This window comes from Thamnophis elegans, chromosome 16, assembly GCF_009769535.1.
Source record: "Thamnophis elegans isolate rThaEle1 chromosome 16, rThaEle1.pri, whole genome shotgun sequence".
Classification (NCBI taxonomy): Eukaryota; Metazoa; Chordata; class Lepidosauria; order Squamata; family Colubridae; genus Thamnophis; species Thamnophis elegans.
In genome coordinates, this window is record NC_045556.1 from 15,686,811 (window position 1) to 15,713,831 (window position 27,021).

Here is a 27,021-nt window from a genome sequence, read left to right on the forward strand (position 1 = left end):
AGGTCAATCCAAGACCAATTAAGTCAATCAATCAATGAATCTAATCATTTAATCCAAGGTCAATCCAAGATCCAATCCAATCCAAGGTCAATCCAAGCTCAATTCAATCCAATATCAATGAAGTGGAAATATAATTTTGTCTTCCTGTTCCTCTGTGTGGAGACAAGGAGTTGAGATTTCCAGAGTTTTCATGAACAGAGTGCAATGGCGTGAGATCATCTTGTTCTCAGATTTCATAAAGGCACTCTTCCCAAGAAAACGTTTGATGTTATCTTGGAAACAAGTTCACTTTGATTCAATTGGATGAATAATAATGAGAACCATTGCTCTAGTGTTTTCCTCCATTAATATTTTCTAACATAGTTAGTATCTTAGATTTCCTCTGGCAGGTTTCCGCTATTAATATATCCCCCTTGCATTCCAAGGAGAAATGGGAGAGAAAGGGTTATGTTTCATCTGGATCATTAATTAAACAAGATGATTGGGAGGAGTTAAATACTTTTTTGCAATAGGAGAAGACTGCAAAACCTAGACTTAAGGCATAAGCCTCCAAGATTTAAGCATAAACCTAAAGATCTCCAAAGGAGAGGTATGATATAAGATAATTAAATTCAGATTCAGAAACTATATGAGGACATCACTAGATTCCTTCCACAACAAAACAAACATCATTTGTGCTATGAGGAATGATGGCATTTCAGCAGGATTGAAATGTAGGAAGTTAGCACCACCTCTCTCCTAGAAAAATGAATTATTTTAGGAAATATTAAAAGGACAGAATATTTCCCCTAAAAGGGAGAGAGAAACTCAGCCCCACTCCTTTTGTCAATTGACCATTAAGGCCTGAGCCAGTCTATTCTATATAACAAAGATCTACCCCTTTCAGGCAGATCCATTTCATTGCTCTTCATTGCACCACACACCACGTTTCAACCAAATGTAGCACACAGATATGCACCTACAAAGTTAGCTATGACCTCTGACAGCAACCAATCGGGATACTCTTCCTGTGCCTCAGGAAGTTCAAAGCCCAGAGAGGGCATAAAACCCAGGGACTCTCAGCATCTCTCTCCTTTTCACCCAGGAGCTCCAAGGCATGTGATCCTGTCCACCATTAAACCATCTTTCCAAACAGCCTCCATGAATCCAATGCCCAGTGTCTAGAGCCGAGGTGGCGCAGTGGTTAAATGCAGCACTGCAGGCTACTTCAGCTGACTGCAGTTCTGCAATAGCAATAGCAGCCCTCTCTAAGCGGTTTACAGAGTCAGCATATCGCCCCCACAGTCTGGGTCCTCATTTCACCCACCTCGGAAGGATGGAAGGCTGAGTCAACCTTGAGCCAGTGAGATTAGAACCGCTGAACTGTAGATAACAGTCAGCTGAAGTGGCCTGCAGTACTGCACCCTAACCACTGCACCACCTCGGCTGTTCAAATCTCACCAGCTCAGGGTTCACTCAGTCTTCCATCCTTCCGAGGTGGGTAAAATGAAAACCCGGATTGTTGTTGGGGGCAATATGCTGACTCTGTAAACCGCTTAGAGAGGGCTGAAAGCCCTATGAAGCGGTATATAAGTCTAACTGCTATTGTTATTGCTATTGCTATTGCTATTGCTATTTTTCCCCACTTGGAACTAAACCCAGATGGACATTTCTTGCAACATAAACTCATTCATTTGTCCAGAACTGAGAACTTGTGATTTGTTTCAACATCTAAAAGCCATCTAAAAAAGCTTGCACCACCTCAAAGACATATTCATAGTCCCAAAGGCCCGGGAAAGGGTTGTGTGCATGCATAATTAGTTCCCCATTAGCAAGCCTTGCAGACGGCAGATGTAGGCTTCCCTTCTGCCAACAATGACCCATCTGTTGTCTCTTTGGTATCATTTTCATTGTGCACCTCTGGTTGTGTATTTAATAGCAACACATTTGCAGCCATTTGAGGAGGAGTTGGGGACATGTAATAGCAGTTAAATTGGAGATGCACTGCTTTGTTTCTCCCTTCGCTGAAACTTCTGGTCAAGGATCAAGAAAGACAGATGACAACTGAAATAGCTCCTTACCAGACCCAAAGTTTAGGTCTGAATATTTTTAGGAGAGAGAGTAAAGGTAAAGGTTCTCCTAGCGCATATGTGCTAGTTGTTCCCAACTCTAGGGGGCGGTGCTGATCTCTGTTTCAAAGCCGAAGAGCCAGCGCTGTCCGAAGACGTCTCCGTGGTCATGTGGCCAGCTACCTTCCCACCAAAAGTGATTCCTATTTTTCTACTTGCATTTTTACGTGCTATCGAATTGCTGGGTTGGAAGAAGTTGGGACAAATAACAGGAACTCACTTCGTTACGTGGAGCTAGGGATTCAAACTGCCGAACTGCCAACCTTTCTGATCGACAAGGTCAGCATCTTAGCCACTGAACCACTGTGTCCCTTGGAGAGAGAGGAGAACCTCCTTTTCTTTAGTGGTGGCTAAACGACCTGGGAAACCTTCAATAGGGAGGTGGCTTTATGAAGCAGAGATGCCAACAATTCAATTTTCTGCGTAAACTGAAGGATTATTTTATTTTCCCCTTGCTCTTCTCTTTCCTTGGGATTTCCTTTCAGCAGAATGTTTCTGCACAGCTAATACTTATTTAGCTTTTGTTTAATTCATAATTATTTGTTTAATAAACATTAGAAGAGACTTAAAACTCCTTTCCTGTAGGAACGTAAGGTGACTTACAGGAAGGGAGAGGGAAGAAGGAAGAAAATTCCCCTCATTTTTCCCAACAACAACCCTATATAGATTGGACATTCAGAGAAAGACTGGTTCAAAAGAAACCGGGAATCTCTATGGCTTCCTTGTTCTTGTTAAATTTGAAAACGCCCTACTCCAATGTTTCCCAACCTTTCCTATTTCCAGGTGTATGAATGTCAACTCCCGGAATAATTATTAGTCTCTGTGCTGGCAATGGAATTCTGGGAGTTGAAGTCCACAAACCCTAAAATGGCCAAAGTTGTGAAACTGCCCTATTTGTTATGATTTTCTGGTTCATCTATTATTATTTTCAGTGCATTAAACCTAGGTTGTTTTTTTTCATGGAATTCACTGTAATAATTGTATTTTTCGTTTTATGCAGTGAACTTTACCATCTGTCTCAGTAATAGAATCCTCTTTGAATACCCCCTCTGATCGGTCTCCTTCACTCTTCAAATGAATGAAATTGTTTTGAGAATTACTTTCTCAATTTCACTTTGTATTCTTTTACTGTTTGCTTTTAGGTGTAATGAATTTCTTTGTTATATTTGTTTGATGTATACTTTTTGTCATTTTTTTATTTGCTTGGTTATTCCCTTTCCCTTTATTTACGTTCCCTTTAGTTTTATATTTTAACGTTTCATGTTGAAATCAAACAAAGATATTGTATGAAAAGAGAGAATTACTTTTCAGAAAGGTTTGCAAACAGCTACTTAAGGTCAAATGAAACCCTCTCCCCTAATTCTTACCTTGTATATGAAAATGTCTACTTCTTTCTCTTGCTTTTTCTCAGTCCTGTTTTCACAGTCACCTGGAATTAGTGGGAAACCTTTATTTCAGTAATTTTCTATGGTGGTTGCCATAAATCTCTCTATACTTCATGACTTTGCCTTGTCATTGATTTACAACCATAATGGAACCCAACATCGTTGTTGCTAAGCGAGACATTTGTTAACTTTGTTTCGCCCCATTGTATAAACGTTCTTACTACAGTTGTTAAGTGAATCACTGCAGTAGTTAAATGAGTGGCACGGTTGTTAAGTGAATCTGTCCTCATTAATGAAAAGAAGGACTAGAGGTGACATGATAGCAGTCTTCCAAAATCTCAGGGGCTGCCACGAGGAAGAGGGAGTCAAGCTATTTTCCAAAGCACCTAAAGGCAGGACAAGAAGCAATGGATGGAAACTAATCAAGGAGAGAAGCAACCTAGAACTAAGGAGGAATTTCGTGACAGTTAGAACAATTAATCCACTTGCCTCCAGAAGTTGTGAATGCTCCAACGCTGGATATTTTTAAGATGTTGGATATCCATTTGTCTGAAGTGGTGTAGGGTTTCCTGCCGAAGCAGGGGGTTGGACTAGAAGACCTCCAAGGTTCCTTCCAACTCTGTTATTCTATTCTATTCCTCATTGACTTTGCTTACCAGAAAGTTGCAAAATGTGACATAGCAACCCTCATAAATATGAACCAGTTGCCAAGCATCCAAATTTTTATCACATGACCGTGGGGATGCTGAAACGGTTGTAAGTGTAAAAAATGGTCACAAGTCCCTTTTCGTAGTGCAATTGAAACTTTGACCAATCGTTATAAATTGAGGCTGTCTGATCTATAATCTCCATTACTTCCCCATTTTGATCTGTGTTTGAGTCCAAGAAAGCCAGACTGCTTATTTTGCTATGGTCAAGAAAACTCTGAAATGCACAAGGATGCTGATTGACATTACATTTTAATATTAAAAGTTAAGTTTTAATATTAAAAAATAACATTACACTTTAATTTTTTTTTAAACTACCAACTTTTTCACGTCGAAACCTTTTACGTTTTTATTGCTTTCAGTGAGCAGAGTGATAGTCACTAATATATAACCATCCCACACCCACAAGAAGGCAAAGCAGTGATGCAAGACTAGGTGTAAGACCAATGCAGTAACTACAGGGTGTGTCTTCTTATCTTTTAATATTAAAAGTTAAGTTTTAATATAAAACTGAAATGGTATAGGGTTTCCTACCGGAAGCAGGGCTTGGACTAGAAGACCTCCAAGGTCCCTTCAACTCTGTTATTCTGTTCTGCTAAGTTTAATATTAAGTTTTAAACTTAATATTAAACTTAGCAGAACATAATAACAAAATTATTGGAAGGGTCCTTGGAGGTCTTCTAGTCCAACCCCCTGTTCAAGCAGGCAATCCTATACCATTTCAAATAAATGGTTGTCCAATCTCTTCTTAAAAACCTTCAGTGTCGGAGCATTCACAACTTCTGGAAGCAAGTTGTTCCACTGATTATTTATTCTAACTGTCAGGAAATTTCTCCTTAGTTTTAGGTTGCTTCCCTCCTTGATTAGGTGCCTTTAAAGTTAAACTAAATATTATTTTAAAAAACACCACCTTTTTTTCTGAAAGTTTCATGATGATATCTCTTACATTTTTGATGCGTTCAGTGAGCAGAGTGACATCGACTAATATATAACCATCCCACCCACAAGAGGGCAAAGCAATGGTGCAAGATCAAGAATAAGACCAATGCAGCAACTACGGGGTATAAGGCAAAGTTCGGGCACTGGGATTGGCATTACGGGCGAAGGCGAAGGCTATTGAATATACCCATTGGTATGTGAGTTCTGGTCCCACCTTAGACAATGAAAGCCAGCTGGGTGACTTTGAGCCAGTCTCTCTTTCTCTGCCCAACCCTCCATACAAACCCAGATGGCTTTCATGGCAAGCAAAGTTATTGTTATTGTTGTGGGGAAACTAACAGGAGGAAGGAGTGTTAGGTATGTTCACCGCCTTGAATTACTTATATAAAGCAATAAAGGCAAGGTAAAAAAAATAATCGGTGGCACGAACCAGTTAAGAGAAATAATCAGAATAAATGAAAACAAGAGGGGGGGGGAGGAACTTAAAATTGTAAGCGAAGGCTGCAAAATACAGGTAGTCCTCGACTTATGACCACAATACAACCCCACATTTTTGTTGCTAAGTGAGACCTATGTTAAGTGAAATTTGCCCCATTTTATGATCGTTCCTGCCTGCCAGTTGTTAAGCGAATCACTGCTGTTGTTAAGTTAGTGACACGGTTGTTAAGTGAATCTGGCTTCCCCATTGATTTCGCTCGTCAGAAGATCACATGATTGCGGGCCACTGCAACCGTCGTAAATATGAGTCGGTTGCCAAGCAGACGAATTTGGGTCACATGAGCAGGGGGAACGGTGCAACGGCCATTCAGTGTGAAAAGTGGTCCTAAGTCACTTTTTTTCAGTGCCGTTGAAACTTGGAATGGCCACTAAATGAACCATTGTAAGTTGAGGACTGCCTGTAACAGAATTGGAAGGGGCCTTGGAGGCCTTCTAGTCCAACCCCCTCCTCAAAAAGGAGACCCAACCCCAGTCCGGTCTCAAAAATATAAAAAGTCAAGAATTATGGCAGAAATGCTTTTGAGGGAGATGCAAAACGTTCTTTAGCGCCATAAAGGAAAAACACAAAACTCAAAATTCTCATTGCCCAGCAAGCAACTATCTTCAGAAAGCCTCCCCTATGCCTTAATCACCACAGACCCTGATTTTATTTCATTATTATTAATTATTATATTGTCATTATTGTGGAGCCTGTCCCTTTAAAAATCAGATTCCTCACTCCGCCCCCTCCCCTCCTGTCTCAACTCGGTACTTCTTACTCCCCCACCCCTCCCACCCTAAAACCGCGCCCGAGAATCCCTTTCTGGGACTCCGATTGGCCGCATCTTTAATTAACCCCCTCCCGCCGCTGTCGAAGGAGGAGAAGCTCGATTGGTGCGGCGGCGGGTTTCGTCACAAAGGCTTTCCCTCTTCCGATTGGTCCCTCTGCCCCGTAGAGCTTTGGGGAAAGTAGTTACTTTCAAACCTTTGATTGTTATTGTACCGAGGGGGAAAGAAGGGGAGCGAGACGCCCCCGAGGGGCGGTGGTGATCTACGGCGATCCCAAGATCCAGGCAGCCCCCGCCCCACCTTGAGAGATCCAAGAGGTGAGCATTCGTGAAACACATGATTTTCTGCATTTTATTCCCTTTGCTCTGGGATTTTTATTTTAAAAGGGGAGGGGGGTTGTCATTAAAAGAGATCAAAAAGAACCCCCAAATGGATCACTGGGAAAAAAAGGCTTTGGACATCCATTGTTTGCTAAACTCGCAAGATTCGTTTGCCACGCCATGTACATGTGTTATGCATTCGAACTAAACTCTGTTGTTTCTCCCTGTCATATAATACATGGGGGTATATAGGCATAATTTTGTATTTTTTTTTTCAGATTAATAGAGTTGGAAAGGACCTTGTAGGTCATCTAGTCCAACCTCGTCAGCTCCGCCTAGCTGCTTAGCTTTCTCCTTGCGAGATGGTCTCAGATTGATGTGGTTTTTTTCCCACTGAGATCGGAGCCATAAAATGAACCTTTATTTATTTCTTTCATCAAGCATGAATTAAATAACAGATATAAATATAAACATGATTATGAATGCATGAAATGAATACAAATACAGGGGAATATTAGGACGGGGACGGTAGGCATGCTGGTGTGCTTATGCATGCCCTTAAAGACCTCTTAGGAATGGGGTGGGGTCAACAGTAGGCAGTCTTAAGGTTAAAGTTTTGGGAGTTTGGGGAAGAAACCACAGTGTCAGTGTCACAGTGTCAGGTAGTTGTTAGTCAGGTAGGAAGTGGTCTTCACTAACTTGTGTCTCTTGTACCTAAGTGAAGCCTCCCTCCTAACCCAGGTTAGGAGGCTGAGAAGTCCATGGTTACTGGACTTCTGAGTTATTTATTTATTCATTTATTTGGTCATGTTCGTGTAGTATATATTAGAGATGAGACCCTTTTGAGAGCTGTGTGCAACAAAAATCTCATTTAAATGTATGGCCATTAGTGGACATTCAAAGTGGCAATGAAGTTATTCTAAGTCTAAGCAGTGAGTCGAGGATGCTGGAAAGAATAAAAAAGGAGGTTTTTTTTTTCTTCCTTACGAGCCATTTTAAAATTAAATAAACTCTTGGGGGGTGCTGTCACAAAGGTGCTTTTCTTTCTTTCCCTTCCTTCCTTCCTTCCTTCCCTCATTCATTCATTCATTCATTCATTCATTCATTCATTCATTCCTTTCAATAAGGCAACTGGACTTTGTTTTTCTTTGAAGACATTTCACTTCTCAGCTAAAAGCCTGAGCAGATGGCAACAGCATATAAATTTCATATGGTGGTATGAAAAAGAGAATATTTGCTTTCATTTGTCCTCACATACTTTTTGCAGACACCTAGTTTTAATTTTGCTTCCCCCCCCCTCTATTTATATCCGCTTAGACAGATTCCATCTGATGTTAAAAAAATCCAATGTTTGTTTTTGCACCATATGTTTTATATCCAAATACCTTGCTTTTAAGATTCTGCTAATATTGTTGTTTACCCAACAGCTACCATTTTAATTGTGTGGTTTGATAATTTAGTCAGCTGTTGTCTTCCCAAGCAAGAGATGGGGAGACACAAAGACTCAGAGATCTCATTACGATTCATGCAGATCATTCATATATATATATATTCGTAGATTTTTACGGGTGTAGGTATGCTGGTCTTGTTGTATTTGGGTCTTTTCCTGCGTAAGTTTGAAATTGTCTGGGCAACGTTTCAGCGAGGTCCCACTGGCCAGCTTCCGGCTGGTGTTTTCGGCTTCGTGCTTGTGCAAGTAAAGCGTGGTCGGACCTGCCATCTTTCTATAAAACTTGGTGTGTGTGTGTGTGTGGAGTGCTGGCTCCGACCACGCTTTACTCGCAGAAGCACGAAGCCGAAAACAAGCACGAAGCCTGAAGTTGGAAAATAGCACTGCCTGATCTGTGGGATCCTTTATTTTCCTGCTGATGGAATAGAATAACAGAGTTGGAAGGGACCTTGGAGGTCTTGTAGTCCAACCCCCTGCGTAGACAGGAAACCCTATGTACCATTTCAGACAAATGATTATCCAAACTCTTCTTAAAAACTTCCAGTTTTGGAGAATGTACCGTTTCTAGAGGCAAATTGTTCTCACTGTCAGGAAATTTCTCCTTAATTCTAAGTAGCTTCTCTCTTGATAGATCTCCGATATACAGAGAGACTAAACTGAAGCCCATTCAACTGTGTTGTGACAACAAAATTACAATTAAGCGCCTTCACACATTGCACCAAATCCTAACTTTCGACATGCAAATCAGTACAGAAGGTGCTTAAGTATCAAACTTTCTTATGGGTTCAACAGAGGTGGACTCAGTTGGTAGAGGAATGGACTATCTTGGATGACCTATAATTTTGTATAATTAAGGCCATACATTGTCGGAAAACGTAATGTGGATCATTTTAGCTTAACATGTTGGTTAAATCTAGCCAGAGTAGTTTGTGGTTTATAGCTTAGGGCAGTGATGGCGAACCTTTTCGACACCAAGTGCCCAGACGAGCATGCACGTGCATGCACACACTGGAGCACCAGAAACCCAAAGACCAGCTGGCCAGTTTGTGCATGCCTGTTTTTGGGGGACATTTTGGGCCATTTTCAAGGCTTTTTGGCCACAAAACAGCAGAAAAACAGCCTGAAAACGCCCCCCAAAATGGCGGGAAAACAGCCTGAAAAACAGCCTGGTATTTGGCTGTTTTTCAAGCCATTTTCCGGTGCTCCGGTGCCCGCAAAGACCAGCTGGCTGGCGCATATGTGCATGCTAGAAACCAGAAGAGCATCTGGTGATGGCACCCGTGCCCACAAGAGGGCTTTGCATGCCACCTTTGTCACATGTGCTATAGGTTTGCCGTCACGGGCTTAGCGCAAAGAATGAATTCATTTAGGGATGGCTCATTCAGACGTGCTTAAAACCATAATTGTGTGGATCCAGTCTCTATGACGGAGGGATAAAGATGAGTGCATGACAAACCTTTGGGAATGCATATAATTCAAATGTGGCAGTGAGAAACTTCAGTGCCGGAACCCTTAAATTCTTGCTTTGCATTTTCCACACTGTACCTCAGTGAAAAGAAGTATCCCACATAAAAAGTCCTCTTATGACCACAATGGAGCCCAAACTTTCCGTTGCTAAGCGAGATGGTTGTTAAGCGAGTTTGGCCCCACCTCTCTTTCCACAGCTTTTAAGTGAATCCCTACAGTTGTTAAGTTAGTAACCTAGTTGGGCGGTGAATCTGGCTTCCCCGTTGACTTTGCTTGTCAGAAGGTCGCAAAAGGGGGCCACTTGACTGCCACCATCATAAGTATGAGTCAGTTGTCACACGTCTGAATTTGACCTTGGGGATGCTGCGGTGGCCATAAATGTGAAAAATGGACATAAGTCGCTTTTTTTCAGTGCCATTTTAACTTCAAATGGTCACTAGATGCATAAATGTTAGTTGAAGAGACCTGCACATTTTAAACACACCCATTTTGTTTTGTTTTTTACCAAAAAAAAAAAAAGCCCTTACATGTTAATTCAGCAGCAAACAGTACCGGTAATTATTTTCCTCTTCTGCAGACAGAAAAAAAAAAAGATTGTATCTTAAAAAAAAACATAAACTCTGCTGAAGTGAGCAGTACTTCGTGTACTTTGTTCCTAAGAAACTGCATTTCTGTAAATAAATAAACCTTGCTTCAAGAAGATTCAAGTGAATCTTGGAGCCAATGTGAATTTACCACAAGGCAGTTACTTCGCATAGAATTTTAGTTCTGTGTGTATTTTTTAAAATCCACTTACCTGTATAACTGGGTCCTCACTGCATGTTTCCTTTCCTGCCTTCTTAAGAGTTGGAAATCACCTCGAAAAGGATCTTTTTCCAGCTAAGGCAGTGTTTCTCAACCTTGGCAACTTGAAGATGTCCGGACTTCAACTCCCAGAATTCCCCAGCATTCGCTGGCTGGGGAATTCTGGGAGTTGAAGTCCGGACATCTTCAAGTTGCCAAGGTTGAGAAACACTGAGCTAAGGCCTTTTCACAAGCCATGAGGTCTGGGAACACAGAGATTGATTAAATCAAAGTTTAAGCACCTGTGCAATTTAAAGAGCCGGAACTAGTAGTTAGTATTCTATGGTCTCCTGTTATATACTGCTTTTCTGTAAAATGGTCATGATACATACCCAGCAAACATTACCCAGAAGGAAAAATGTATGGGGCTGATAAAAGAAGAATAATTAGAAAAGGGGCATCTCTTATTTTATACCTTAAAATGACATTATGTAAAAGGAATGGCTGGAAATGGTTTTCAGAGGAGAGGATGGGAGTTGAGACTTAACACATTTGTGAGCACCAGGCCTGATTAGATCTGGGTGTGAAGACTCAATAGATAGCACGGATAGTCCTCGAGTTACGACCACAACGGAGCCCAAAATTTATGTTGCTAAGTGAAACATGTGTTAAGTGCATTTTACCTCATTTTACAACTTTTCTTGCCACACTGTTAGGTGAATCATTGCAGTTATAAAGTTATTAACATGGTTGTTAAGTGAATCTGGGCTTCCCCCTGGACTTCGCTTGTCAGAAGGTCGCAAAAGCGGATCACATGACCCCGGGACACTGCAACCGTCATAAATGTGAACATGTTGCCAAGCAACTGATTTTTTTTATCAAATAGCCATAGGGATGCTGCAGTTGTCGTAAGTGTGAAAAATGAGAATAAGTCACTTTTTTCAGTGCCGCTTTAACTTTGAACGGCCACTAAACAGACTGTTGTAAGTCGGGGCCTCTACAATAGTAGTCAACTTACAAATAGTTCATTTAGTGACTGTTCAAAGTGACAACGGTGCTGAAAAGAGTGACTTATGACCGTTTTTCACACTTGTGACCTTTGCAGCATCCCCATGGTCACGAGATCATAATTCAGATGCTTGGGAGCTGACTCATAGTTATGACTGTTGGGCAGTGTCCCGGGTCATGTGATCTGCTTTTGGGACCTTCTGACAACTCAACGGAGAAACCACATTCATTTAACAACCGTTACTAGTTTAACAACTGCAGGGATTCACTTAACCAATGTGGCAAGTAAAGTCATAAAATGGGGCAAAACTCCCTTCACCAAGTTCTTACTTTGCAACATAAATTTTGGGCTTGACTGTGGGTCGTAGGTTGAGGACTACTTATATATGTCTAAATCAAGTCTTTTTGATTGGCTTCAGGTCTAAATAAAGCTGGCTTCACATCAGTGGTGGGTTTCAAATCCCGTTCCAACCAGTATGGTTGGAACAGGGCCAGCGGCATCCTCCTGGATGCGTGCAATGCATGCCTCTTAGCGCCTCCGAGATGGTCCAGCTGCCCCATGGAGCGTTGCGCAGGCGCTGTATGCGCCATGCGCGTGCGCAGCAGCACACAAGCTTTAAAACACAGGTAAGGAGCTCAGGCAGGTGGGTGGGCCCTCCGAAGCACCGTACCGGAACAGTATCCGGTGCTCCGGGCTGGCTCCGGTACACCCCGTCTGCAACCCACCACTGCTTAAAATGATCCCCTGGTTTGTTCAACCACTATGCTTCCTTCCCAAATCCCTCCACTCAGCTCCACCTGCCAGAGGGAGTAGCAAGGCAAATCTTAGGAATTTGTGTCTACGGTTTGTTTTAGCTTTTTTCACCCAAACCAGGAGACTGGATTGTTGCTTTCCTAGCAAGCCACACTTTTTTTTTATGATCTCATAACTGTTATTAATAATATGTATTTATAACAATTTTTTCCCTACAGTTGACAATATACTTGAAAATTGCTTACCATCCCATAGATCCATCTTATCTTACAACGGTCCTACTTCTTCTTCCCTCCCTCCCTCTTTCCTTCCCTCACTTCTTCTCTCCTACTCTCCTTCCTTCCCTCCTTCCTTCCCTCACCAAGCCACACTTTGAAGCACATTCTTGCTTATCATAATATGTGTCACGTTTAATCTTGTAGGTGCAGCTTAACACATATTATTTCCGCCTTCCCTGCTGCAAATCCTGTAAGGTGGCTAGAATTGCTTTCCCCCGCGTTGCAGAGAAGGAGTAAGTCCAAAGAGCTCTCTTTATTTATTTATTTTTTTTAAAAAGGCGACTGCAAATTTGGTGGCTTAAGAGAGACTCGAATGAGCTGCCTTGCAGCAAACAGCTTCTTTCCTGCCAATTCATTTTGTCTTGAACTTCTGGAAGCTCAAATGGTAGCAATTTGCTGGTTCATCAACTTCTTAAGCAACATTCAAGAGACTGGAGCAGGGGAAACAGGATCGGTGAGGCCAGGATAAATTCATGGACAGGCAGTTATTTAAAAAGTGTGGTGAAACAGGGTGGTGTTCTTTGCATCACCATTCAATCTCTTTGCACACCAGGAAATACTAAATGGAAACGCAACTGTGTGTGTGTGTGTGTGTGTGTGTATTCTGCATACTTTGGTTCATATTGTACCTTTTAAGGGTACAGATCATTTGAAGCCATGCTGATTTCCTCCTGTCCAGAACTAGCATGTATTAGCTTTATTCAGACCTGAAGCCAATCAGAAAGACTTGATTTAGACATATACAGGTAGTCCTCGATTTACGACCCACAGGTGAGCCCAAAAGTTTGGAAAAATAATAAAGTGACCCATGAATTCCATTGAAATGGCTTTTTAAAAGCACACGTAGTCGCCTTTTTAAAAAGGCCCCCAAAGTCATAAAATAGGACACTTCACACTCACCAACTGTCCTCTTAGGATATGTTGGGCTCCGTTATGGTAGTGTTGTAGCCCGCCAGCGGCCAGTGGAGCTGGCAGCAGATTCGGACAGTGAGGAGATTGGGAAGGAACATGCGCCAGTCCTGGAGTCTGGGGAAGGCTCTAATAAGGGCTATGTGTCAGAGGCAGAGTGGAGGCCAGAGCCGCATGCCAGTTATCAGTTGCCTTCGGAGTTGGAGATCAGTGGGGCAGAAGAACAGCGCCACTGCGCAGTTACCAGACGAAGGGAACAGCTAAAGAATAGGGGTTGACTTGGGAGTAAGGCCACAGGTGGCTGATGAATGGCCCCTCCCAGAGGAAATAAAAGAGGAGCAAAGGGGGAATGGAGTTTGCAGGAGACAATTAGTTCCCTTAATTGGTTCTCTCCAAGGCTCCTTGCCAAGGTTTGCAGATATTGGCCTGGCAGCTCTCCAAGTCAGATAAGATCTGTGACTATAAATCCTCCCTTCAAAAACTTTGTTGGATGTAAATTAGCAGAATTCACAGCAAATTAAATCAGGGTTTTTTTTGGGGGGGTCGGGACAAGGAGTTTGCTTCACGCTCTTGGGAAGCCTAGGCCAATACAGGTAGTAAGTTCAGGATTGCCTGTAGTCTAGTATCTCCCCATCATAGAGACAAGTTTAAAGGGACGAAGACGGTAACAATCCTAAACTGTCCTGAGAAGACAGATTCAAGCTTGATTTCTCCGCCTTGAGATTGCAACCTTAAATTATTTAACGGCAAAACAAGTCTGGGGCTGCTGATTTATGCATTGCAGGTAAAAATATCTAAGCAGTTGGAACCTATTCTAATGTCTATAGATTTGCTCCTGTAGTCTGGAGAGACTAGGCAGATTTCCCCAACCTTGACAGCTTTACGGCCGACGGGGAGAGGGGATGGTTCTACACGAACAGTCAATAATCACACCACCCATGCAGCTCCTTTTGTGCAAACAGCATACACGGGCGCCCCCAGCTCAAGCAAATAGAGCCCATGTGCACGTGCTCACCCGCTACTCGTGCAAGCGCTTACCCGCCACTCATGCAAGCGCTCACCCGCTAGCCGTGCAAGCGGGGATGCACGTATGCTCAACCGCTGTTTCCCCAGCCCAGTTGCAAACAGCTCACAGCCCACTAGGTTGGGGGACCCCCTAGATTAAGGGAATCACCGGACAGATCCATGGGAATGTAACCAAGATGCGTTACTGAGGATCTGTGTCGCTGAGAAACATTACAGGGCAGCGACTACCTGTTGCCATGAAGAATTGGCATTATTGCTGGCCACGGATCCGGTTGAAAGGGCAGAAGTAAGTCTGATGTATGTAATCGAGAGTGGCGTTTAATTCGGCCCTTTGCAGATGGTCGAGACAACGATTGCCTTCCTTAAACTCTATTGTTTAACCAGGCTTCTTGCTCGGAGGGCTGCTAGGAAACACTCAACTATTGCAAGGTACATGTCAGCCCTTCTTCTTCACCCTGCCCCTCCTCCCCGTTTCAATGGCAGCCAAAGCAGCAGCAAAGTGGAGGCTGACAGTACATCCGGGCCTCTTGATGTATGTAGTTTTGCACTGTGACCACATCAAAGTGTCTTCCTACCAACTTTACTTCCCCGCAGTTAGTGCTGCTTCAACTGATAAAGCCTGCCGGGAACGTCTCCTGCCAAGGCTGAGAAGATCCCAGGCCTCAAGGCCGGAAGCTGACCACTGCAGTCGGTGGTTTAGCAAATGTCAACGCTGACAAGGGAATTTGTCAGCTGTAAGTCAGGCTTGCTTGCAAGGAGGAGAAATCACCAACAGGTTGTGTAGACATTAACAATATTTGCAGTAAACCATCCAAAGCCGGCATTTTATTATTTATTTATTTATTTATTAGACTTATATACCGCTTCATAGGGCTTTCAGCCCTCTCTAAGCGGCTTACAAATTTTTTTTAGCAAATTGAGTCAGCAACTTGCCCCCACAGTCCGGGTCCTCATTTCACCCACCTCGGAAGGATGGAAGGCTGAGTCGACCTTGAGCCGGTGAGATTTGAACCGCTGAACTGCAGATCACAGTCAGCTAAAGTGGCCTGCAGTACTACACCCTAACCACTGCGCCACCTCGGCTCATTTCATGTGTACCATAATTTACTAACCAGTGGATTCGATTGTGTTTTGGCATGTAGGTTGTGCTGGAAGTTTGAAAGTCCGCTGTTATGTTTTTTACCGAACGCAATAATCTTAAATTCCCTTTTGGGGAAAAACCTGCCCTCAGGATTTCATTTCTTACTGTACATACTTGGCTATTTTAATCCGCCAAGAAAAAAGGCTGAATATGTTTATGCTCCAAGAACACTTCCCTACCAAGTGTCTCTTTTATAATGCGATGCTGACAATAACATATTCACCGAAGCGATTATTAGGCCAAATTGATTCTTCTACACAATAGCTCACTTCTTCCCAGATTTCCATTGCCTTTTTCTGGACTTTCTGTTCTATAGGTACATTGCTTGAAGAATTAGACTTTCTAGGAAATGTTAAAAGCATCCTGCAATGCAGCAAGAGGTCAGCGTAGTATCCCTGGGTTGGGAATTCACCAAATAATGCATTGCAAACTGGGGTAGGATGGGGGAAATAGATGGAAAATTGTAAGGTAAAGGTAAAGGTTCACTTCGCACATATGTGCTAGTTGTTCCCGACACTAGGGGGCAGTGCTCATTTCCATTTCAAAGCCGAAGAGCCAGCGCTGTCTGAAGATGTCTCCGTGGTCATGTGGCCGGCATGACTGAATGCTGAAGGCGCACTGAATGCTGTTACCTTCCCACCAAAGGTGGTCCCTATTTTTCTACTTGCATCTTTTACGTGCTTTCGAACAGCTAGATTGGCAGAAGCTGAGACAAGTAATGGGAGCTCATTCTGTTACGTGGCACTAGGGATTCAAACCGCTGAATTGCCAACCTTTCTGATCGGCAAATTCAGCGTTTTAGCCACTGAGCCACCACGTCCCTTCTTACTGTATATACTTTGCTCTTTTAATTTACCAAGAAAAAAGTTGACTATGTTTATATTCCAAGCACACTTCCTCTACCAAGTGTCTCTTTTATAATGTGATGCTGACAATAACATATTCACCAAAATGATTATTAGGCCAAAATGGCTCTTCTTCACAATAGTACACTTCTTACCAGATTTCCATTGCCTTTTTCTGGACGTTTTGTTCCATATAGGTACAGTGCTGCAAGAATTAGACTTTCTAGGAAATGTTAAAAGCATCCTGCAATGCAGTAAGAGTTCAGCATAATATCCCTGGGTTGGGAATCCACCAAGTAATGCATTGCAAACTGGGGGGGTGGGGGTTGAATAGAAGGAAAATTGTAGTATCTTATTTTACAGACTAAGCAGTTTTATGGTTAGCTTCCTCTTAGTCCACCCCCTGGAGTTCAGTTGATGATAGAAATGTGCCAGAAAAATCATTTGTTTTAACCCGATGTAGCTTTTCCCAGCCAAACATTATCTGGAGCAGTGTTTCTGAATTTCAGTTGCTTTAAACTGTGTAGATATCAACTCCCAGAATTCTGCAAGCTGCTGGTGTTGTTGTTACTGCAATTAAAAATGCTGGAGTTTGAAGTCTAGTCCTCCAGAGCAGTGTGTTTCTTAATCTAAGCAATCTTAAAATGCTTGGACTCCCAGAATTCTCCAGGCTGGCTGGGAAAATCTGGGAGTTGACATCCATGCATATTGAGGTTGCTGAGGTTGAGAAATTGCTCTGGAGCAGAGGTGGTATTTAACCAGGTTCTAGAGAACCGGTAGCGGAAATTTTGAGTAGTTTGGAGAACCGGCATATAGGCTGGCCATGCCCCCGCTGCCTCCCTGCTGACCTTCTTTTGTTGCCTTGAACAGGAGAACGGAGCTGGAATGCAGGTTAGTGAGGAGGGAATGGGGATTTTTCAGTAACCTTCCCCCAGGAGTGGGGAGGGAATGGGGATTTTGTAGTGTCCTTCCCCTGCCACACCCACAAAGCCATGCCATGCCCACAAAGCCACGCCCACAGAACAAGTAGTAAAACAAAAATGAATCCCACCACTGCTTCCCACGACCTCCAACATTCTTAGTTGCAGATGAATAAGGTCCTATGAATCACATGATTTTTAGATTAGAGGAAATGCAGGATTCAGGGTGAAATGACTAAAAATGGGCAGACTTGGCCAATGTGAGGTTCAAGCAGCAAATGTTGCAGTCCATCCATATCTGAAAGCCTGAAAAAATGGCTCTTATTAAACTAATTACAAAAGGCATGGATTCCAAACATGTGTAAACTGCTTGGGCTAAAACAAGAATGTCCACACCCGCCTTAATTTTGTTTAAAAGAGAGGTGTTGAAATGCTATTAATTGCTAAACCAAAGGAGGAATGTGTTTTCATTAGGCCACGGACAGGAATGTAATCCTTTTTCAGATACAAAGCTAGCTAATTCAGAATGTTCCCTACCTAAAATTAACCGGAAGCCTTCCCTCCATTGGCTGAATCTGGTTTATGGAATTCATCATTTTCTACTACAACAGATTGAACCATCAACTTAATAGCAATAGCAGTTAGACTTATATACTGCTTCATAGGGCTTTCAGCCCTCTCTAAGCGGTTTACAGAGTCAGCATATTGCCCCCACAGTCTGGGTCCTCATTTCACCCACCTCGGAAGGATGGAAGGCTGAGTCAACCTTGAGCCGGTGAGATTTGAACAGCCGAACTGCAGAACTGCAGTCAGCTGAAGTAGCCTGCAGTGCTGCATTTAACCACTGCGCCATCTCGGCTCTAACCCTACCATACGTGATCCATGTGTTTGGTATGTGAAAGCAACTTACAATTTTGCTTAGGTGTAATCTAGCCAGTGTAGTAAACCCATGGGAATTCTTCTTGGAAACCGCTGCTGGACTTTGTGCTTGAGGTGGGGAAAAATAAAACTTAGGTTTTGATTTTAAGCGATTGATGGGTTGTTGTTTTTTTAATCGAACTGGCTGGCTGATATTATTAGGTAAAAGCATAAAGTTGCGGTTTGATGCTACCATCTTATTCTATTGCACCAAAGAAAGTCAGAAGGCAATGCCTTTTCTTGTTTTTTTTTTTCCTTTTGTCCTACACTTTTCCCTCCCTTATTTTCCTACTATTTGCTTTTGTATTTTGTATTCTAAACCAGCGATGGCGAACCTTTTTGGGACCGAGTGCTGAAAGGGGAGCGTGCATGTCTGTTCTGCACACATACACACACATACTTGTCGGGGCGCAACCCGGAAGAGGTTGCCCAGGAGACATGTGCACACCAGAAAATGAACTTCCGGATTCCAGCACGTGTGTGCACCAGCCAGCTAGTCTTCAGGTTACTGGCGCATATGTATACGTGACAATCAGCTGGCGGTATGTGCATGTGTTCACGCCAGAAACAGAAGACTAGCTTTTCCAGTTTCCAGCACTGATGCATACGCAAAGGCCAGCTGATCACCGTGCATGCATGTACGCAAGAGGAACAGGCACATGTGCCATAAATTTGCCATCAAGGTTCTAAACTAATAAAGAAATGCTTTATAAACTCACAGGAAGAATGTGGAGCTATGTTTTCTTCTTGCAATGAAGGGATGGTAGCTAAACTGCCTTCCTTTGACTTGGCTGGTCGACATGTCAAAGATAGAAAAGCAGAGTTAGGGCCCCTTGTTCTTTCAACAAACAATGAAACAATGGGGCACTTCTTTTCAAACTCTTTAAAAAAAACAAAAAAACCACTATTGTTGATTTCTGGTTGTCAGCTTAAAAAGGCCTTCAGCACTAAGTATAAAGTGCTATTTTTACTTCTCCCTTTCTAGAACCTACAATTAGTAAGAAACCTCTACTTAGGGACCGATAGCTAAAGTTACCAAAGAAGAAAAAGTTTCACTAAGAGGAAACTCTTTGGTTTCCAATAGAAGAAAAATCTCTGGAGCTCAGGGATGGAATGCGGGGTCCTTGACGCTCTCTGAGCTTGGGGGTTTTCTTGCGGACATTTCATTACCTGACTAGATAACATCATCAGTGTTAGGGAGAATGGGGTTCGCTCCCCTTTACATACCGCACCTTGGACTGCCTGTATTAGTAGAGGTATGGTTTTCTCTTTATTAGTTCCTTACTTAGGGAATTGTTTTCTGTTTGATTTTGTTGTTGTTTTGGTTTGGTGTTAATACCTGCTTATCTGGGTGTGGTTTGCTGGAGAGAAAAGCAATAGCACTTAGACTTACATACCGCTTTACAGTGCTTTACAGCCCTCTTTACAGCAGTTTACAGAGTCAGCCTATTGTCCCCAACAATCTGGTTCCTCATTTTACCCACCTCGGAAGGATGGAAGGCTGAGTCTACCTTTAGCTGGTCAGGCTCGAACTGCTGGTGGTAGGCAGAGTTAGTTTGCAATAGCCATAGCACTTAGCCTCATATACCACTTCATAGTGCTTTACATAGCAATAGCACTTGCACTTATATATTGCTTCGTAGTGCTTTGCATAGCAATAGCACTGAGACTTATATACCGCTTCCTGGTGCTTTTACATCCCTCTCTAATCAGTTTACAGAGTCAGCATCTTGTCGCCAACAATCTGGGTCCTCATTTTATTGACCATGGAAGGCTGAGTCAACCTTGAGCCTGGTGAGACCAGAACTGCTGTGCTTTGGTCTTTATTATAAGCTTTTTGTTGTCTGTTTCGAATGGTGTGTAAGTGTGACTGTATAATAATATATAAAACAATATATAATATATAAAACAAACCCCAGTGCAGCCAGGATCATGAGTTTTCTACACTGCAGTTTGCTTAAGAGCCAAGGTGGCGCAGTGGTTAAATGCAACACTGCAGGCTATTTCAGCTGACTGCAGTTCTGCAGTTCGGCTGTTCAAATCTCTCCAGTTCAGGGTTGACTCAGCCTTCCATCCTTCCGAGGTGGGTAAAATGAGGACCCGGATTGTTGTTGGGGGCAATATGCTGACTCTGTAAACCGCTTAGAGAGGGCTGAAAGCCCTATGAAGCGGTATATAAGTCTAATTGCTATTGCTATTACAAAACCTACGGTTTGCCAGATTCAACCAGTATTCTTTATCATTGATAAACAAGCCCAGTTCTTGGGTCTCCGTGCTTCCTTGCAAAGGATCCTCTTTGCATCCCTTAAAGTTGATCTCAATCAAGCCAAGATTGAGTTCTGAAAGAGAAAACCCACAGTTTGAACTCACCTCTGCTGCAAACTCATTAGCTGGCTTTTGGCAAGGTGCTTTCTTTTTAAGAACTCAGCCCCGTGCCTTCCCCTCTCCCCGCCTCATCTCCTCTCCTGTTCTACCGAAACTTAATATATAACCCAGAATTCCAGAATTATTATTTTTTTAAAAAGGGGAAAAAATAATACTAAATGAGTAAGTGAAATCCTTTGGCTGCTTGAAAGGCTTAATGTTAAATATATTGATGTTGCTGTTATTCTCGAACAGTTACAAATTCTCCAAATTGTCAAACTCCCGAATACAGCCTGCAGCTGCTGAATGCAGATTAGATGGATTCACCTGGATCCTTTTGTCAAGGAAAATAAATAGAGGGGCAGACTGGCTGAGACATCCTTGCGTTTTTGCTGCTCTTGGATGTTGTCCAGGAATTTGATCCAGGTAAATGCATGGCCAAGCCTAAAGTCTATTCAGCTACAGTGGATTGTACATTAGATGAGAATTTGATTGCTGCCTGATCAACCCTCCAGAAGTAGCTAAAAGCCTATTTGGGGGGAAGACAACCTCATCTTATACAAATACAGGTACTCTTTGAGTATCCGTTCCCCCCCCCCCCCCCCCCGCTAATACCGGTCTATCAGGGCAACCTGGTCTACCCAATTATGAGACGGAGCTTTTCTCCTTTCACCCCCAATCCAGGAGCCTTTGCTTTCACGACAAACTATTTTTGTGTTGAATTTATGTTTTGCCGACAAAGAAATAAAGGGAGACTAGTATAGATTTTACTTCTGGGGAGGAAAGCTTCGGCAAATCTAGACAGCACAGTAAAAAGCAAAGACATCACCCTGCCAACAAAAGTGTGTATAGTCAAGGCTACGGTTTTCCCAGTTGCAATGTACGTCTGTGAAAGTTGTACCATAAGGAAGGCTGAACGCCGAAGAATGGAGGCCTTTGAACTAGAGTGCTGGAGAAGACTCCTGTGAGATCCTTGGACTGCAAGGCGATCTCAACTGGTCAGTCCTAGAGGAGATCAACTCTGACTGCTCTTTAGAAAGCCAGATCCTGAAGAGGAAACTCAAAGACTTTGGCCACTTGATGAGAAGGAAGGACTCACTGGAGAAGAGCCGAATGCTGGGAACGATTGAGGGCAAAAGAAGAAAGGGATGGCAGAGAATGAGGTGGCTGGATGAAGTCACTGAAGCAGTAGGCATGAGCTTAAATGGACTCCAGAGGATGGTAGAGGACAGGAAGGCCTGGAGGAGTGTTATCCATGAGGTCATGATGAGTCGGACATGACTTCGCAACTAACAATAAGAAGTATAGATCTATTTCAAACTATTTAGCTCTCATCAGCTAGACATTCCCTTCTGGGATTTGAACCTGGGCTACTTGCATATTAGGTAGATGTATTAACCTCCAAGCCACAGGCTCTCCTCGCTTTGTCAGCTACAGCAGGGGAGAGATTATTTTCCAGTGGGACCCGTCTATCAGGACAACCTGGTCTACCCAAATAGACCATTGGCCTTTGAGACCCAATCCAGGAGCCTTCGCAGGCAGTCGCATTCGGGACAAACTATTTTTGTGTTGAATTTATGTTTACCGACAGAGAAATATGTTTAGTGACAAAGAGGTACTTTTTGACTTACAACAGTTCATTTAGTGACCATTCAAAGTTATGACAGCATTCTTAGAAGTGACTTACGACTGTTTTTCACACTTACGACCATTGCAGCATCCCCATGGTCACATGGTAAGAATTCACATGCTTGGCAACTGACTCATTGCAGTGTCCCAGGGTCATATGACCTTTTTCAATCTGCCCAACAAACTCAATGGGGAAAGCCAGATTCACTTAACCATGTTACTAACCTAACTGTGGCTATTCATTTAACTGTGGCGAGAAAGGTTGTAAAATGAGGCAAGACTCTTAACAACCTGTCTATGGAGATTCTCAGCCATCCAGGTCATGGTTGTCCCAAAGGTGCTTTTTTGAGAGGCAACTGGACTTTCTGGAAAACTTTGAAAAAGGACCTTTGAGGGTCACTGAACTGTCTCATTTATCAACAGAAATTTTGAACTCAGTTGTGATTGTAAGTCGAGGAGTATCTATAAATCACTCTCTATGGCATTCTTCCACCCAAGTGACGTGCCCAAAGTCAATACTTGGGAAGGACTTTATTCCATATGCCAAGATGCTTCCAGATATCAACTGGCTAAATCGGAGCTTAGTTAAGGTGCTAGATGAAGACCAAGGAACTTGTATCTACTCCTAGGACTTTGAGGGGGGACTTTGGGCCAGTCCCTCGGTGGGTTGCAGGCGGTATGCCCTGGTACGGATGTACCGGAGCCTGCCCAGAGCATCAGATACCATTCCAGTACGGTGCTCCAGAAGGCCCACCCGCCCACCTGAGCTCCTTACTGGTCTTTTAAGTCTTCAGTGCTTCTGCGCACAGCACATACAGCACCTGTGCGATGCTCCGCTGAGCAGCTGGAGCGTCGCAGATGCGCTAAGATGCATTGCGTGCATCCATGTGGACGCTGCGGGCCCATTCCAACCGTACTGGTTGGAACAGGATCCGGAAACCACCACTGGGCCAGTCCAATCTCTTCTTAAAAATCTCCAGTGATGGAGCATCCACAACTTCTAGAGGCAAGTCATTCCACTGACTGTCCTCACTATCAGGAAATTTCACCTTAATACTAGGTTGGAATTTTCTTTGATAATCTTCCATATGTTACTCCTAGCTCTGTGATGGCAAACCTATGGCACACCGTGCCAGAGGTGACACGCAGAGCCCTCTCTCCGGGCACTCACACCGTTGCCAGCTGCTCTTCTAGCTTCCAGCAGCTGGTCTTCACGGGTGGCAGACAACAGCCTGAAAACGGCCCGAAAAAGGACCAAAAAAACAGGCCGTTTTCTGGGCTGTTTTCAGGTCATTTTCCCGTCTGTTTTCAAGCAATTTTTCCTGGGCCGTTTTCAGGCCATTTTTCGGGCTGTTTTTGGCCCAGTTCAGCCAGTTCCAAGTGAGAAGAAAGACACTGGAAACATTGAAACACTGAAAAGGCTTGAAAATGGCCCCAAAAACAGCCTGAAAATGGCTGGAAAATGCCCCCAAAACAGGCATGCGCTTGCTGGCCAGCTGGTCTTCAGGTTTTCTGTGCGCACACACAGACATGCACATGAATACAGGTTTGAGCACTCAATGCTGAAAAAATTCACCATCACTGTCCTGGGTGATTTGAAGAACAGGTCAATCTCTGTGACAACCCCACAAATATCGCTAGAACTGCTCTCATGTCACCCCCAGTCCTTGTCTTTGGTAGTTTAGACCTACCTCTACATTTATATAAATTCTATGAATACAATTTGGATTTCAGTTGAATCCAAAGGGCAGCGCTGAATAATTCAGCCAGAGTCAGCTAGTTCTGTAGGAGGGCTTGCTCTCTTAGCGGCGCAGATTTGAGCAAGAGCTGCTGCTTGTGGAAGGCTCCCCAAGCAGCTCCAGTTTCACGTTTCAACATCTCTTAAGCTTGGTCACTCATGCCCTCGTCACCTCAAGACTGGATTACTGTAACGCGCTCTACATGGGGCTGCCCTTGAAGAGTGTTCTAAGACTGCAGTTGGTCCAGAATGCAGCCGCGCGAGCGATATTGGGTGTACCTAGAATACACCCATGTTACACCCATCCTCCGCGAGCTGCACTGGCTCCCCATTGGTCTCCGGACGCGCTTCAAGGTGCTAGTCGTTACTTTTAAAGCCCTACATGGTTTAGGAGCTGGCTACCTGAGAGACCGCCTCCTGCCACTTACTTCCCAACGGCCAACAAGATCACACAGGTTGGGCCTCCTCCAGGTGCCGTCAACCGGACAATGCCGGCTGGCAACCCCCCGGGGGAGGGCCTTCTGCGCCGGCCCTGTGGAACGATCTACCTGTTGAGATCCGGACCCTTACCATTCTCCCGGCCTTCTGTAAAGCCATCAAGACCTGGCTGTTCCGGCAGGCCTGGGGCTGTTGATTAATATCCAGCCCCACTTAGACGGAATGCATGATGTGGAATTTTAATAATTGTATCTTTTTAGTCTTAATTTTTAATATATTTCTTTTTACCTTGCCTGTAAGCCGCCCAGAGTCCCAAGGGATTGGGCGGCATACAAATCTTATTAAACTAAACTAAACTGTTGGTGTTGCCTTTTAACTCAAAGCGATGGGGCAAATGAAGTGTATCATGCAGACCACTTTAAAAACAGAGCTCTGAAGCTATGCTCTGCTTAGTCCCGTATCCGTGACCCCATTCCCAAGCGGATGGCTTCAAGATGGTTACACACTTGAAGAGAAGACAATGCCTCTCTTCTATTCTCAATTCCCGGCAGTTGGGATTTAAAGTGGATTGCTCATGAGGCAGCCAGCCAGAGTAATTATCGATAACCTGATCCTCTTATGAATCAACCCAACCCCTGCCCCCCCCCCCTTTAAAAACCAACGACCAGGGTATCCGATAGCAGCAAATTCCATACGTTTAACGAACTGCTTAGGTCAGTGGCTTTTGTGTCCTTTTAAAATTGCTTCCAGTCCCTCTGAGCGTTGTGGAAGACTTAAGCGGACGGGTTTATTTTTGGTAACTTAAAGCCTCCTCCTCCTCCTCATAGAAATTAGCCAGCATTCTGCTACACCAGTTGGAATTCAGGGTTTCGTAATGCATGAAAACAGTTTCCAACACCTGGGAAGGAGAGACCTACAGGTTGTGTTTAGATTAGATGATGTCACTAAGATGACTGGATGAGGAAGGATTGCACAAAGTGAAAAGGTAAAAGACAAGAACTATCTTGCCAGAAGTAGGTTTGTCTGTTTTTTTTTTTCCAGAGATAAATCTCTCAGGGCAGAGTTCTACATGCCACAAAAAACTTTGGCAACAAGAGAGGTGAAGTGTTACCTATCAGCACCTTTCTCCAATCCCTCTGGCTCCCCTCTCCTTGCTCACGTGGGTTGATTGTTCCCACTGTCAGAAAATTTCTCCTTATTTCCAGGTTGAATCCCGCCTTGTTCAGTTTCCATCCATTATTCCCTGCCTGGCCTTAGGGTACCTGGAAAAAATAGCTTGACTCCCTCTTCTTTTTGGCAACCCCTGAGATATTGGAACACTGCTATCATGTCTCTCTTGGTCCTATTCCTCACTAGACTAGCCAAGCCCAGTTCCTGCAACCGTTCATCGTATGTCTTAGCCTCCAGTCCCCCTAATCATCTTTGTTGCTCTTCTCTGCATTCTTTCTAGAGTCTCAGCTCTAGAAACTCTAGTATGGCGACCAAAACTAGATGCAGTATTCTAGGTGTGGTCCTATTACATTCGCAATAGACTATTATGGAGGATATGCAGCAAAATATTTTCCACAAATTAGGACCTATGAGTAAATACCTTTAGCAAGGTTTTGTTACGACATGTGCAAGGATCCAGGTGAATCACTGGAAAGAGGCAGGTGAGAAGGTCAGTAAAAGCAGGGTGTATGGAAGAAGTTTGGTTAACTTGTGACCTGCTGCGCATAGCTTTCTTGCAAACGTGCATGCATGCAGAAACCATCAACCTGGTGGGCTTCCTTTTTATTTATTTTGGCAAGCTGAGTTTTGCAAATTTGGATTTTTTGCTAGCGTGATTGGCAAGCTACATTCAGCTTGATAAAACCACAACCTTTTTTGTCTCTGTGGAGAAGAAAAGGAAGCATCGCTGATCATCTAGAAGAGAAGAAGTTCTTGGGAAGATACTTTTTCCCCCTATCACAGCACTCTAAAAAAAGAAAAAGCACTGGCAAAATTATCGTTTCCCTTTGAGTATCTTCCCTGTTGTATTGTGATGCATTATGCCTATGAAGGAGGAGGTGGTATGATGGTAAGACCACACTTCGAATATTGTGTCCAGTTTTGGTCAATACAGTACAAAAAGCATTGTTGAGATTCTAGAAAGAATGAGGAAGAAAGCAAGAAAGATGATTAGGGGACTGGAGGCTGAACTGTACAATGAATAATTGTGGGAACTAGGAATAGTTCCTAGTCTAACAAAGAGAAGGACTAGGGTTAATATGATAGCAGTCTTCAGGTACTTGAGGGGCTGTCAGAAAGTACAAGGGATTATTGACCTGTTCTTCAAAGCATCTGCATGGCAAGTGGTCTTTATTATGAACTGGCTGGTTGTCAAAGTCAGAGTGGGGTCTCTTGTCTCTAGTGTTTCTTGAATCTCCAGTGGCAGGAGAGTATTTCCACTTCGATGCTTCTGCTCTACTTCCTTCTCATCTAAAGACATGTCCCCAAGCAGGATTGGAACATCCAGATGATTAGGAAATATTTGCTGAAGGTCCATTTCTATTTCACGGGATGATTGTTGTTGTTAGTTGCAAAGTTGTGTCCGACTCATCGTGATCCCATGGACAACATTCCTCCAGGGCTTCCTGTCCTCTACCA

General features: G+C 43.4%; 1 protein-coding gene across 2 annotated transcripts in view; it reads left to right on the forward strand.

The window, feature by feature from the left end:
• The first annotated feature begins 6,493 nt into the window (after positions 1 to 6,493).
• KLHL25 (kelch like family member 25) overlaps positions 6,494 to 27,021 on the forward strand; it is a 37,861-nt gene continuing 17,333 nt past the window's right edge. Inside the window, exons 1-2 of one of the 2 annotated variants that reach the window (XM_032233375.1) lie at positions 6,566 to 6,722; positions 12,610 to 12,698. The gene's annotated coding sequence lies outside the window, so the exon portion shown is untranslated. Of the gene's footprint in view, positions 6,723 to 12,609; positions 12,699 to 27,021 lie in introns of both variants that reach the window. The other variant, XM_032233374.1, reaches the window with a different exon arrangement.